A 16,954-nucleotide genomic window follows, 5' to 3' on the forward strand; every position below is an offset into this window, starting at 1 on the left:
ATCGTCCCCTTATAAGTAGGGTATGTTTTGGTTTTATCTTTATTTCTTCAGTGGCCTAGCATACTACTGGCCATATAGCAGACACTAAATAAACTCACTCTTCCCACCCTCAAAACATCCCTTAAAATAAAGGATTAAAAAGGGAGTTTAACAAAACTATGCAACAAATGAAAAATTCTGACATTACCTGTAATTTATTTTTTACACTTTTTATAGTCCCTTATCTTTGCAAAGAATTGAAATAAGTATCTTCTCAAAGATTTTTTAGGGGTCAAATTTTGTCACTGAAGTTTCTTAGCATTAAGTTTCCATTGTTAAGATATTGTTTTAACAGGTAATAGAGGTGAATAAAACAAAATAAATTTAATTACATGAAATTGAAGAGCTTGTAAGTGAAAACAAATAATCAGTAAGAATAAGAAGGGAAGGGTTCAATTGGACAAAAATCTGCATATCTGATGTCTTTAATAAAGTTCTTATATCCAAGATAAATAAGAAATTTCCAGTAACATATAATCTAAAATAGTTTTATTCAATAAATAAGTGGTTAAAAGATATGAACATGTTTTTCAGAAAATTGCAATCTACAAACAACCATACACAAGAATGCTCTAATCATCTATAACAAAAGAAATTCAAATCAATAAAATGTAAAATTTCATGTTACATGCAGATAATTCACAAAGATGAAAAAATATTTAACTAACCAATGTTGGCTGTGTTGTGAAAAATGGGCATTCTGATGGATAGATGTATGAATGGTAATTTATGAAATGATCTAGATATGCTCAAAGAACTTGGTCTTATGTTAAGTATTTAAATTTCCATACCTTTTGTTACAGAGATTCCACTGCTAGGCACATACCCCAAGAAAATCAATAATAAAAAGAAAAGCCATAGAAAACAGTAAAATATTTGCAGCAGTACTTTTTTTAGTAGCTAAACCAAACTTGAACAAAATAATTCATATTGATTGGAGCATTACTAAATAAGTTAAATTGCATGAATGTCATGAGATATTACTATGTTATGAGAATACACAACCCATACACTCATGCACACTCCTCTTGAATTCTTCTTTGTTATTAGGGATGACCTGAGAAGGTAATGAGGGAGAAAGAATGAGAGAGACAGAGACAAACAGAAAGACAGAGACAGAGACAAACAGACAAACAGAAACAGAGAAACAGAAAGAGACAGAGATACAGAGAGGGAGGGAAGTGGCAGAAAGGGGAGGGGAGAGAAGAGAGGAGAATTTGGAAATGTAGATTATGAATATATATGTGTGTGTGTATGTGTATATATATATATACATATATATACATATACATATACATACACACACACACACACACACACACACACACATATATATATATATATATATATACACACACACACATACATATGCAGTCAGTCCTCAACTTTGTCAGGGGTAATGTTCCTAGAAAACATTGCAAAAGTAAAAAAAAAATAACAAAACCCATGAATATTCATACATTGAACCCATGGGAAATTGAGGAGTAGGTTTCCTCAGCCTCCAAAATCTATGCTCCTTTACTAGAGATTGCTGAAAATATACTTTTATGTGTACAGTTCTGCAGGACAAAGCATTAATTCCTTTGATATGCACCTTGTCCTAATGCAGTAACCATGAAATAACCCATAAAATGTAGTGCATAAAATAAAATTGGTTAACATGCAAAACATTATTCTCATTAATATTTCCCTAGAAGTATTTGATGTTTTGATTTAACATCTTAATAAAACATTTAAGAGAATCCTTGGTTTCAGACAATATTCACTTTTCATAACACATGAAGTCTATAGTACCATATATACTTTATAGCAAATAAAATTCTTGATACTAAAACATTTTTTAACCTGAATCTTACCTTCCACTCTGGCAGATGGTGGTGTGAGAGCATTGCATTGTATACTATACTGCCGTAAACCTCCCAACCATGGCTCACCTCTAAAAACCCAAAGAGAAGTTTCTGGGACTTTAATCATGGTTACTGGAAGATGTGAGGTCTTGATTTGACCTCTGACACTGTACTTCTTGGCTGGTGGATGCTGTTGGGGATCATGAAGAACACCAGCTTGAAACATTCTATCAGCAACTCCTTACTTAGGTCTCTGCATATGGGAATATAACAGAGGCGAATTGATGTTTAACCTTGAGGTTGTGATTAATGATGGGATTGGCAGCCTCCATGTCTCTAGCCGGATGGTCAATTATGCCAAACCATGCTTCAAGCTTGGAAACCCATGAGTGGCACAATCTTGGGAGCTTCTGCTTCTTCTTCTTCTTCTTCTTCTTCTTCTTTCTTCTTTCTTCTTTCTTCTTTCTTCTTCTTCTTCTTCTTCTTCTTCTTTCTTCTTTCTTCTTCTTCTTCTTCTTCTTCTTCTTCTTCTTCTTCTTCTTCTTCTTCTTCTTCTTCTTCTCTGTCATAATCATCAGTCATCATCATCGATCGCTATCCTGAAGGCCATCCTGAGCCATAGCATCTAAGTCTTTATTCACCAGTTCCAGGAATTGTTCCTGTAGGATGTCAGAGACATCTTCCTCCCCTATAACTTTGAATTCTTTACCTCTGATGGTGTGCGCTAGCATCATGATTGCTTAAACATTCTGCCTCACTGCCTCATCACCACCTTTAAAAAGCCTTCCATACCCTGGATAAAAACAAACCACATTTTCCCTGGTACAATGGGGCTTGAAGGCTTTTATGATTCCTTATGCTGGAACAAAGATGTGGTATTGGGTGGCATACCAAAAAAATAAAACTTCTATATTTCCATGAGCATGTTTTAGATGCTCCTGAATATCAACTGGCATGTTGTTAAGTATTAAAAGAACCTTGAATGCAAGATGCTTTCTTGGAAGATATTGTTCTACTTGTGGAATGAAGCAATTGTTGAACCAGTCCCAGAAGATTCCTACAGTCATTCATGCTTTTCTATTCTAGTGCCAATGCACTGGGTCTCTAGCCTTCTTTAATCCTTTCAAAATCCTGGGATTTGGGACTCAGTAGATCATCAGTGCCTTATATTTATCCCTTCCACATTGTGGGGATTAGGGGTGTGGTACTCCCACAAATCCACATAACATTTTTTGTCCTTCCCTTCATACTGGGGAAGTCTAATTTTTTTCTTTTTCTTTGATGGGGTATTTATAGTACCTTATTGTAAACTTTAAGTTAAATATTTGGTCATCAATTCTGTGTCATTTTCTGGCCTTCAGATGTCATCTGTGGCTTATGCAAACCTGCCAATTCTCATTTAATTTCTTATGCCAATATACCATCTATCAACACCATAATGGGGAAAGTCATGATGAGGAAAATTGCAATGTGGAATGGATATATGCATACTTGAAGTCACCACTGGCATTAGTGCTTAACAGTAACATGGAACTATCCTTAAAAGCCTTGAACTAATGGGGTGGCTAGGTGGCGCAGTGGATAAAGCACCAGCCCTGGATTCAGGAGTACCTGAGTTCAAATCCAGCCTCAGACACTTGACACTTACTACCTGTGTGACCCTGGGCAAGTCACTTAACCCCCATTGCCCTGGAAAAAAAGCCTTGAACTCAGCAGAGGCTTGGGTCATGACTCTTCTTATGTGTGTGCACTTTCCTATCTGTTTTATAAGAGATCAGTCTCATTGACATTAAACACTTGTTTTGGTAGGTAACTTTTTTCTCAATGAGCATGTTTTTTTCTGAAACTCAGCAGCAGCTGCTGCAACAGCAGCAGAAGCAGCTTCACCAGAAAGTTTCACATTAATATCGTCACTCAAAATGATAACTCACAAAAGCTTCCCATTTTCTTGGCCCTTCATTAGGGTCTTATAAATTTGCCAGGCTTTTGAGTAGATGGTTACCATATTTGCCACACATGTTCATTCTTCCAACATCTCATTACCCACCTTTCCATTTTGTTTGACTCCCTCATGGAGCACTTGAGAAGTTACTGTAGTACTTTTGGAAAGGATTCACATACACTTTTACAAATGCTCTCTTGCTTTTTGTAGATATAACTTATCAGTGATTTCTTTTTCTCAAACTGGGGCTAACAACAGCTGTAGATATTCATTCTGGCACAAAGTTTATCCAACACCTTTCTTTTCTCACTAAGTGGCATCACTGACGTTGCACACTTGGTTTTAGAGCCCAAATGACTTGCACTACAGTTTGGGGGCATAATTGAAACACAAAACTTACATTTAAAGGCAATGGGAGCAGCTAGGTGGCACAGTGGATAAAGCACTGGTCTTGGTTTGAGGAGGACCTGAGTTCAAATCCAGCCTCAGAAACTTGACACTTGCTAGCTGTGTGACCCTGGGCAAGTCACTTAACCCTCATTGCCCTGCAAAAAACCAAACAAACAAAAAAACCATAAAGGCAATGAAAATATGCAATGAATGCATGGGAAGCTCTTTATCATGGTAGGATAAACAAGACCAGTGAAGTGACTAGTAGGATACCAGCTGCTCCACAAACTTGCAGGCATCACACCTCTCCTTTTTCTCTCCATGGCACATAGTCCCAAATATGTACAGAAGCCATCTTGAAAGTGAAAATGAGGTTACTAATAAAATCATGTTAATGCTGAAAGTGATAATAGCTAAACTCACAAATGTTGAAGATTGTCTACACATGATATACATATACATTTGTGTGCATGTATGTATATTTGTTGTTGTTGAGTTATTTTTCATCATGTCCAGCTCTTTGTGATCCCATTTGTTTTGTTTTGTTTTGCTAGAGAAACTGGAGTAGTTTTCTATTTCCTTCTCCAGCTCATTTTACAGATGAGGACACTGAGGCAAGCAAAGTTGAGTGACTTGTCCAGAATCATGTAGGTAGTAAGTATCTCAGGCCAGATTTGAACTTGAGATGACAAGTCTTTCTAATTCCAGGCCTAGTGTCACCTAGCTGCCCCAGTAGGGATATTATGTACGTACTTATGTATATATACATTGAGTATATTATTTTCTTGTTTCTACCTACACTGTCACTTTGATTAGTAAGCTTGATAGATTGAGTTGGTCTGTATTGACCTTACAGCTGTGGTTCTTTGTCCTGCGAGAAGCAAGGGGAGTTGTGAGTTTATGTGTTAGTGTATCTATCTATCTATCTATCTATCTATCTATCTATCTATCTATCTATCTATCTATCTATCTGTAGATACACACACACACACACACACATACACACACATAGGGTATGTATATTCCCCCAAAATTGCATCTATAATATATACATATATATAAATTATACCTATAATATATACATATATAGATATACTTCCATAAATTGTACATAATATATACAAATATAGGTTTGCTTATATAATACACATAAGGTACATATATACATTATAAGTATAAATGTGTATAGCATGCATTTGTTTATGTGAATATATGTAAACATCTATGATTATTCTATATGTATGCCATATATCTATATCCATATACTTTATACATAAGCATTATGTATATATTTATGTGTATATGCACACACATATACACATAATCCCAACTTTTCTTGCTTCTTTGAAGAAAGAAACTCAGCTTCAGGTCAATCATGACCTGCTAGCCTATTTATCAAAGTGTTATAAGTAGAATTAAGAAAGCAATATACTCGGTAAGTCAATGTATATTTGTATATGTATATGCATATGTATATATACACATACTTGGATGTATATACACTAATACACAGGCTTGCAAAGATGTGTGAATACATGTGTGTGTGTATATATATATATATATATATATATATATATATACACACACACACACATATATACATATACATATGTTGGCATATCTTCTCAGTGAATGTCCTTTATAAGAGAGAAATGATGCTATTTGGTTTGTTATCATTGAGGGAAAAATCTGTTGGTTAGATGACATTGGGAAGATACTAACTAGTCAATTTTTTTACATGCTATTGTTGCTGTTGAGCCATTTTAGTCACATCAGGCTCTTTGAGACTCTATTAGGGGTATTCTTGGCAAAGATACTAAAGTGGTTTGCCATTTCCTTCTCCAGCTCATTTTTACAGATGAAGAAACTGAGGTAAATATGGTTAAGTGACTTTCTCAGGGTCATATAGCTAGGAAGTGTCTGAGGCCAGATTCTTGACTCCAGTCCCAGAACTCTATCCACTGTGTCACCTAGCTTCTAATATTAGTACAATGATAATGACATAGAGTTCGAGATAGATAGATAGATAGACAGACAGACAGACAGACAGACAGACAGACATGTAGTATATAATATGTATATTTGCATATAAATGTCATACATATACAATATACAATGAGATATATACACACAATATACTACATATACTGCATGCCAATGTATATAGATATATATTTATATCATATAGACACACATATAAAATAATTAATATGATAGTTATAGAGAAGCTTGGGAAAACATGAAATTATGCAAAGTATTGTGCAGAGAAGCTAGAAACCAATATATTCAATGATATTTTTGAGTATTTGAAGAAAGTTTGTTAACAATGGGGGAGGAGGTCAGAGAAGACTTCATGGAAGAAGCAATAGTTAAGTTAGCTTTAAAGTGTGGAAGGCCTGGATGGGTGTAGTGGAAACCAAGTAGCTGATGGGCAGAGCAGATGAAGCTGGAGAGGAAGCCATGCTCCTCTTCCACACTGCTTTGACAGAAGTCTTCATTCTTTTTCCATCTGGATGTGCCTGGGCAGGCTTTGAGAAATCTGTTCATTGTCCCTTAGAGAGAAAAAATGTTCCTTCCTAGACATTTCTCCCTTTTATTGGAAGATGGGGGAACAAAAATTTTATTTCTTCTTGGAATTGCTCTCAGGTTGTAGAGATAGCTTTCAAAAGAATTGTAAAACCCTCTTATACCTTCATTCATATAGACAGAGCTGAAGTTAATAAATGAAAAAGCTCCATGTCTCTCTCCCTTTCTACCACCAAACACTGATAGGTTCATAATCATCTCATGTCACCTGTGGGCCACCACTGGCCCCTTCCCAGAAAGAGACCCTTACCCTTTGAGACACACATAAAACATGCCTTCATTCTGGAGACAGCCTCGACTCAGATAGGTTATTAGGATTCTTTTCCTGTCTCTTTCTCATTCTGTCACTACCCCAGATTTAAAACCAAACAAAACTTCCCAACAAAACTCAGCTATGGTTTATATCAGGGGTTTATTTGTAGAAAAATAGAGTAAAAATATATATAGGTTCTAGCCTCACTCTCACAATTCTCACTAGAACTATCAGTTCAGGTCCCCAGAATGGAACTGGTTACATCTCCTCTTAGAGTTCTAGGGGAGGGGCAGCTAGGTGGCACAATGGATAAAGTACCGGCCCTGGATTCAGGAGGACCTGAGTTCAAATCTGGACCCAGACACTTGAAACTTACTAGCTGTGTGACCCAGGGCAAGTCACTTAACCCTCATTGCCCTGCAAAATAAATAAATTAAAATTTTCAAAAAATTAAAAATAGATTTCCAGAGGTATCCCTGAAGGGTTAGGAAGTATCTTTCCTAACATAGGATACCACCCAATATATTTTCCACAACATCAATCTGTGTCAGCCAATCCATTGATATTTACCCAATTAACCTTGAGAGAAAATATTATTTCTCTTTTTTTATTGTATAACCAATTGTTAGTATTGGGGGGATCCTGGATGTTTTACCTTCTATTTCCTCATTCAGAAATCTACCCTTCTAGTTTATTCAGCCAGCCTTTGAAGGCAGGGCTGATGATGTAATGAAATCTTGGGAAAGACTTAAGAAGTTTAGATCTGATTCAAAAGTAAAGAGATTTTAGTCTAGGTAAATTCCAGTCCATTGTGTTCTAGTCAAACAGGTCTGGGTAGAGATAAGACTCTTTGTTCAGGACTGAAGGATCAGTCATATCCCCCAGCCCTTCACTAGAATAGGTCCACTTCTCATTATAATATTATTTCTCTCATTAATTATTAACAAATCAGAATTGATTATCATCTGTCAGGAACATCCGCTCTTCCAAGGGCATATAAGTATCAAGAGGTCCCCAATATTCATCTTTGGTTTACAAGAGACAGCCAAATAACCATCCTTTTGTTAGTTGCTAGCCATGATTAATAAAATGATTAATTCCCCAGAAATTATGTCTCTTGAACTTTTTTTTGTATGGCACAACCTTAATTTCCTTTTTTAATTAACCAATTAATATTATTTGTCAATTACAAAATACATTTGAGAAGATACATTAAGACTTGGAGTAAAAACAAACAAACAAACAAACACATAAATTATTCCCGGAAACTAGGTTGCACTCTGTCTCCTACATGATTGCTCACTCCCTGGGAGATGGGGCTTATACTTAAAATAGAGATGGACAATGTTTATCCCATCAAGTTCTGGATGTGCCATAGTAATAAAAGAGTCTCTCCCTTGCTTATAGGACATAACACTGTGGCTTCCAGACTTATCCACTGCTTGCCTGAATCAAGCATGCCATTGCTTAGCAATGGGTAATCCTCAGATTTGCCATCCATAATATGGCTTACATGAAGACTGCTATGGATTCCTCCTGATGGAACTATAGTCATTCACATTATCTTTCAATACTCACAGGAACATAATCCTATCTCTGATACTTACTTGCTTTAGATCGAGGGAGAATAAACACACTTAGAGAAATGAATACCATGAATTTCTGGCCACATGATCATGAAGTAGAGGTGCTACTTCTCTGCCCACCTAGAAGTTTACAGGAATTTTGGATTCCCTCATCATGATATAAGAGAGAGTTCATTTGTTTTTCTTAACTTGTATGTGCATTCAGTTCTAGCTGAGCTAGTTAAAGTTAAAAGTAAGTTAAAAAACTTTGTTTTGTTTTGTTTTTTTCCCACCACAAAGTTAGCTGTCAGGAGAGAGTCAGAGAAGACTTGCCCATTCTCTAAAGCAGGGAAATAGTTGCCCAATCATAACAGATTTCCAGAAGTCAGATCACCCAGGCTTCCCTTGCTCTCCCAAGGAGAGCATCTGAAATATTCTCTATGGGTGGGGGTCTCAGTTTTCTGTCCCCTGGTAACAGTAAAACCACAAAAGCTGCAGAAGCATGCATATTATTAAGAAACAAACTGCCAAGTCCTTGTAGCTTCCACTGTTGCTGGGAGCGAGTAATCCCCTCCCTACCCCTTTATGATAGTACAAGGGAGAGCTTGCAGAAAAGAGAGGGCTATATATCATTTCTCCAACTTTCATAACCTAGTGAGGGTGTGGCTCTTCATCATTTGGTCAGCAATCATTGATTGTGGGGATCAATAACTAATGACTGAGTCATTTTAAAAGGCATATCCTTCACCAATGCATATCTGTCACAGTACACATGCCACAGAAAGAGATAAGAATATATGGCCAGAGGGGAACAGTTTAGTGGCACACTGGATAAAGCACCAGCTCTGGATTCAGGAGGACCTGAGTTCAAATCTGGCTTCAAACACTTGACACTTACTAGCTGTGTGACTTTGGGCAAGTCACTTGACCCTCATTGCCCTGTAAAAAAAAAGACAAACAAAACAAACAAAAAAAGAATATATGGCCAGATTGATAGACATTTTTCTTTCTAGCAAATTATGAAGGTTCTGCTGTTTTGCTCTGTAAGTGATTATTTTATTCAATTCTGTTCAATGGGCATTTTATCTCCAGAGTGTTGGGAGGCAGAGTCAAGATGGTGGAGGAAAGGCAGTGACTTGCCTGAGCTCTCCCCAAGAGCCCTCAAAATACCTTCAAGTAATGCCATAAGACAATTCCTGGAGCAGCAGAAGCCACAGAATGACTGCGTAAATAATTTTCCAGCCAAAGACAACTTAGAAGGTCAGAAGGAAAGATCTGTTATACTAGGGTAAGAGTGCAGCACATTTCAGTGCAGGCTGTGCCAGCACAGACACAAGCCCAAAGCAGACCCAGCCCCAGCCATAGCAAACCAGGAATAGGACTTGGGACCCTCTGAATCATCATCAGCAGCAACTGCTTCTGGAATTCACCTCACATATAGTAAGGAGGTCAAACAATTGGCCAGAAAGAGATTATAGGAATCTCTCCACTAGCACTGTGGCAGGACTCTGTAGTTTTGCCCATACATGGATCCAGGTCACAGTCTTGGGTGGTGGTCCCAGGAATGGGAAGAACACAAGCATACGAGAGCTTGCAGCCATACTAGAGCAGGATTTTGTTCATAGTTACAGGGCAGAAAAGCAGGCATGTGGTTGCTTGTAGACCAGAGAACAGTCCAGGAGAGTGGTAAAAATGCCTCTCCTTAAATCATACCACCTTGGAAGAACTAAAAGCTTACAAATCCATAGAAGTATCTCTGAAAAAAAGCTTTACAAACCCCTTGAAGCTTGGGGCAGTGTGCTCTCTACCCTGGAAGCAGTGCCCCACTTTAACAAAGAACTAAAAGTCAAGAAATAGCCTGGGGAAATGAGCAAACAGAAAAAAAAAAATCTGACCTTAGAGAGTTTCTGTGGTGAGAAGAAAGATCAAAATATACCCTCAGAAGAATATAACAGGGGCAGCTAGGTGGCACAGTGGATAGAGCACTGGCCCTGGATTCAGGAGTACATGAGTTCAAATCCGGCCTCAGACACTTAACACTTACTAGCTCTGTGACCCTGGACAAGTCACTTAACCCCAATTGCCTCACTAAAAAAAAAAAGAAGAAGAAGAAGAAGAAGAAGAAGAAGAAGAAGAAGAAGAATATAACAAAGTTAAAATTCCTATATCCAAAGCTTCTGAGAAAAGTATGAATTGATCTCAGGCCATAGAAGGGCTCAAAAAGGACTTTGAAAATAAAGTAAGAAACGTAGAAGAAAAACATAGAAAGAGAAATGAGAGTGATGCAAGAAAATCATGAAAAAAGTCAACAGCTCGGTAAAGGAGACAAAAAAAATATTGAAGAAAATAGCGCCTTAAAAAACAGACTAGGGGGCAGGTAGGTGGCACAGTGGATAAAGCACCAGCCCTGGATTCAGTAGTAACTGAGTTCAAATTCAGCCTCAGACACTTGACATGCACTAGCTGTGTGACCCTGGGCAAGTCACTTAACCCCAATTGCCTCAGGAAAAAAACCCCAAAAAACAACAAAAAAAAACAAACAAAGAAACCCCAGACTAGGCCAAATAGTAAAAGAGGTACAAAAAGCCAATGAGGAAAATAATGTCATCTACAGTGTGTTTCTGAACCTTTACCCATTTCCCCATTGTCTGTGGGAACTCATGTGTCTTGTATTATTGGTCAAATAACCAAAAAACAAATCAAAATTTACCTTTATATTGTATTCTTGTCCATTGGAATTTTCTATTAAGAAAAAAGTGCTATCATACATTCTCATATGAGCATGGCTCTGAGTATGGACAGCTGAAAGCCCATTTTTGTTTACTGTAGTCTGTCCTTTTGTTCCCTTGATCCACAAAGACTTAACCAGGATTCTACCTCCTGTTAGGCCATGAGCATTATCAAAGGGGAAGGCTTCTTGATTTATGCAATTATATTTATACTGTGTATTACTCACATTATAGTATTTGATGAAATGCATATCTAGATATGGAATGATGGAAGGAAGCAAACATTTATCAAGCATTCACTATGTGTCAAGCATTTTGCTAAGCATTTTACAAGTATTGTTTCATTTGATCCTCATGGCAATTGTGGGAAGTAGGTGCTATTTTTGTTACCCATCTTACAGCTGAGTAAACTGATACTGAGAGAGGTTAAATGACTTGTGGTAGGTCATACAACTAGTAGGTGTCTGAGGCTAAATTTAAACACAGGTCTTTCTAACTCTGGTACTGTGCCCTGTGCCTCCTTGCTGTATGGGATGATATAATGGAAAGGGTACTTGACATGGTCATAGAAGACCTGAGTTTGAAGTTCAGTCCTGGTTTACTACTTACTTCCTGCATAATCTTGGGCAAATGATCCCCTTATCCCCTACTCCAGTCTCATTTCCCTTCTCTAAATCCTATGATGTTTATTTTCCTCATATGATACTATGTTGAAATGCCCAGTAAAATGCTGAGTATTTAGGAAACTTTTAAAACAGAAGTTCTTGGATTTCAGAGGATCCATGAATTTGTATTCAGAAAAAAATACATTTTTATTTTGACTTACTTCAAAATGAAATTTAGCATTTTCTTTAGTCAGTTAAAAACATTCTTCTGAGAAGAGTCCACTGGCTTCCTTAGGCTGATGAAGGGGTCTCTGACAACAACAACAAAAAAAAAGGTCAAGAATACTTGAATCTAAAATGACTTTTTCCCTTTTTTTCTACTCTACAAATGTCTTGAGTATAGAGAGACTATGGTTTTACATGGATAATAATAATAATTGCAATTCCCTTCTCTTATACAATAAATAAAAAATGGTTACTTGAGAATAATTCTTCACGGTGTTCCCAAATGATTTGAAAACCCCAAGCCAAAATGAAGGATGAATACCTAGAAATTATGACTGGGAATATTTAACTGTAATATTTCTTAGTAATAAACACATTTCATTTGTATTGGGGCACATTTTCCAAAAGTTGGAAGAAACTCTATATTATATAAGAGTTCTAGTGACTCAGTAAAATTTTTTCAAATTTTTTATTGGCCAAGATGGCGGAGAATAGCCAGCAAATCGCGTGAGCTCTCCTTCTGTTCCCTCAAAAAGAACATTAAATCAAACCTCTAGACAGATTCTGAAACTACAGAACCTGCAAAGAGATGGAGAGACACAGTCTTCCAACCAGAGATAATGTAGAAGACTTCAGGAAAGGTCAGTCTCACTCGGCAAAAGGGAGGCTCAGCTCACCTCAGTGCAGCACACGGGAGAGGGTTGGGAAGCTGTAGGCCATAGCTGAGCAACTGAGGCCCTTAGTTCCTGGCACAACAAGCTGGTGGCACAGCAAAACAGTGGCAAAACCCACGTGCACCAGCCTTAAGGGCAAGTTGCCAACTGGAGGAATACCGACAGGACAGGCACCAGGAGGCCTACTGATCCCAGCTCGCTTGGACAGGAAGCCCAGGGCAAAGGAGCATGGATTGCAGCCAAGAATCTATTACCCAGAAACACTGATCATTCTCTTTCAGGGGAAAAGATGGACATTCAATGACACTAGGGACTTTCAAGGTTTCCTGATGAAAAGACCAGAACTGAACAGAAAATTCAATCTTAACATACAAGACTCAACAGAAGTTTAAAGAGGTAAAAAGGGCAGGGGGAGTTACTTAATTAGGTTAAACTGTTTACATCCTGAAATGGGAAGATAATACTTATTATGCTTGAGATTTGTAAATGAATTTGGGGAGACAGAGGGATTATACACAGAGGGTATAAATATAAATTGTCTTGGATGTGATGACATAAAGGAAATTAAGTGGTTAAAAGGGGAGTTTATAGGGAGAAGAGGCAAGGGGAGGTGAAATGGGGTGAATTACATCATATGAAGAAGTGAAAAAACTATTACAATAGAGAAAAAGAAGGGAGGGGTGAACATTGTTTAAACCCTACTATCATTAGATTTAATTCAAAGAGCTTAACTTATACTTTAGGGAAGTAAAAGGGGAAGGGGAAGTGGGGGGAGACTGATAGAAGGGAGGGCAAAAGCCAGGGAGAAAAGGGTAAAGAAAAGGAGGGGGATGATAAAAAGGGATGGCAGATTGGGGGAGGCAGGGGTAAGAAGCAAAATGTTGGTGAGGAGGAATAGGGTGAAAGAAGACTCCTGTCTTATCATTAAGAATGCTAGAAAGTCCTCTATTTAATTGACTATCCATCTACCCCCAGAAGGATTATATTCAGTTTTGCTGGGTAGGTGATTCTTGGTTGTAATTGTAGCTCCTTTGCCCTCTGAAATGTTATATTCCAACCATGTTTGTTTTTTTCAGGGCAATTGAAGGTTAAGTGACTTGCCCAGGGTCACACAGCTAGTAAGTATCAAGTGTCTGAGGCCAGATTTGAACTCAGGTCCTCCTAAATCCAGGGCTGGTGCTTTATCCACTGTGCCACCTAGCTGCCCCCCCACCCATGTATTTTAAATCTAGAAACTGCAAATCTTGTGTTATCCTGACTGGTGCTCCATGATATTTGAATTGTTTATTTCTGGCTGCTTGCAATACTTGGGGCTCTGGAATTTGACTATAATATTCATGGGACTTTTCATTTTAAGATATTTTTCAAGAGGTGATTAGTGATTCCTTTCCAATTTCTACTTTATGCTCTGGTTCTAGAATATCTGGGCAGTTTTCCTTCACATTTTCTTGAAAGATGATCCAGGCTCATTTTTTGATAATAGCATAGAAGTACAATAATTATTAAATTATCTCTCCTTGATCCATTTTCTAAGTCAGCTGTTTTTCCAAAGAGATAGTTCACATTTCTCTATTTTTTTCATTCTTTTGATTTTGTTTTATTGATATGTCATGGAGTCTTTAGCTTTCACTAGACCACTTATAATTTTTAAGGAATTATTTTCTTCAGTGAACTTTTATATCTCCTTTTCAATTTGTCCAATTCTGCTGTTTTAATGCATTCTTCTCTTCATTGAATTTTTGTGCCTCTCTTGTCATCTGTCCTATTCTTTTCTTTGAGGTGTAATTTCTTCAGTATTTTTTGTGCCTTTTTTACCAAGTTATTGACACTTTTATCATGATGTTATTTCATCACTCACATTTTTCCCTTAATTTTTCCTCTACCTCTCTTAAGTAATTGAAAAAAAAATTGTTGAACACTTCCAGGAATTCTTTTTTGTCCTGAGACCAACTTACAATTTTCTTTGAAGCTTTGTAGAAGTTTTGATATTGTTGTCTTCTTCTGAGTTTATGTTTTGATCTTTCCTGTCATCATGGTAAATTTCTATGTTCATGTTCTTTTTGTTTTTGTTGTCATTGTTTATTTTCAGAGACTATTTATTGACTTTTATATTGATGTTGGGCTCTGCTCTTGGGATGGAGGGAGCACTGTCCCAAGCTTTAGGGTTTTTGTACAGCTGTTTTCAGAGCTAGTTCTGGAAAGTTTGTAAGTTTTCAGTTCTTCCAAGGTGGTATTATCTAAGATAAGATGTGTTTACTACTTGTTTGCCCTGTGTGCTTGTCTGTGAGTAACCACAAGTACTCTTCTACACTTTGGAAGTGTGACCAGGGTCCCCATTCCTCTGCAGCCATAGACTCTGGTGTGCTAGGGCTCCTCTTCACCCTGGGACTGCAACCCAGTACTGTGACCCAAATCAGAATATGGGCAATGCAACAGAGTCCTTCACTTATTGCCTGCAAAGGTACTCCTGTAATATACTTCTTACCAGTTGTCTAACTCCCTTAGCATCTGTGAATTGACAGCTTTGGAAGCTTTCACTAATTCCACTGATTTAATCATCCCCAAGACTTGTTGTTAGTTTTCTTGGGCTTAGCTTATGCTGGCACAGCCTTCAGTGACCTGCACTCCACTCTCATCTCAGTATAACAGACCTTTCCTGCTGACCTTCTACCTTGTCTTGGGCTGAAAAATTGTTTTACTGTGTCTTTTTGTGGGTCCTGCATTGTTATTCAAAGTTGTTTGGAGGGGAATTTGAGAGAGCTAATGCAAGTCCCTGGCTTTCCCCCATCATCTTGGCCCTACCTCAAATCAGACAGAGGAACAAGAGACCAAATTGCCAATATTTACAGGATTATAGAGATAGCAAAGGAGTTCCTGTAAGAAACAACAACAACAACAACAACATCGACTTCTGCTTCACTGACTGCACTAAATCTTTGACTGTCCATATCACAACAAAATGGGGTAAGTCCTCAAAAAGATGGGAGTACCAGTTCATCTTACTTGTCTCCTGAGGAACCTGTATGTGGGTGAAGAATTAACAGTTAGAACTGAACATGGAATAATTGATTGGTTTATGATTAGAAAAGGAGTACCACAAGGCTGTATATTGTCACCTTCTTTATTTAACTTATATGAAGAGTACATCATGAGAAATGCTGGACTGGATGAATCAAAAGCCAGAATTAAAATTGCTAGGAGAAATATTAACAATCTCAAATATGCAGATGAAGAGGAATTAAGAAGTCTCTTTATGAGGGTGAAAAAAGAGAGTATAAAAGTTGGCTTGAAGCTTAACATTAAAATGCCTAAGATCATGGCAAGTAGTCTCATCACTTCCTGGTAAATAGAGGGAATATAAAAGGAAGCAGTGTCAAATTTTATATCACTGGGCTCAAGGATCACTGCATATGGTGATGGCAGACATGAAATTAAAAGATGTTTGCTCCTTGTAAAGAACACTATGGCAAATTTGGTCAACATACTAAAGCTGAAGATACAGAAACATCATCATGCTGAATATGTCCATATGTGGACACTATAGTTTTTTTCCAGGAGCAACTTATGACTGTGAGAGTTGGACTATAAGGAAAGCTGAACACTGTAATATTGACGATGTTAACTGTGGTGCTGGAGAAGACTCTAGAGGGTCTCTCAGGCAGCAAGGGGATCAAATCAGTCAATATTTAAAGACATCCATGAGTAATTAAAGAAATTAATTGAGGCTATGCATTGGCAGTTCAAATACTAAATTTGAAACTTGAATGTTTTATCCACATAATGAGAGGGGACTCAATGGAAAAAAAATCCTAATGTTGGGAAAGATTGCAGGCAAAAAGAAAAGGGGATGGCAGAGGATGTAATGGACAAATAGTATTATGGAAGCAATGAATATAAGCTTGGATAGACTTTGGGAGATAGGAGATAATAGAAAGGCTTGGAGTGCTATGGTACATGGGGTCACAGTGTAGGATTGAATGACTGAATAATAACAAATTATGCAATAGTGATTTCCCTCTCTTTATTCTTCCTTTTTTTCTCCACTGAATTCCCCTTTCTCCTTTATTTTTATTTTCTTATAAAACCATTGAAATAGACA

Source organism: Dromiciops gliroides, chromosome 6 (genome assembly GCF_019393635.1).
Source record: "Dromiciops gliroides isolate mDroGli1 chromosome 6, mDroGli1.pri, whole genome shotgun sequence".
Lineage (NCBI taxonomy): Eukaryota > Metazoa > Chordata > Mammalia > Microbiotheria > Microbiotheriidae > Dromiciops > Dromiciops gliroides.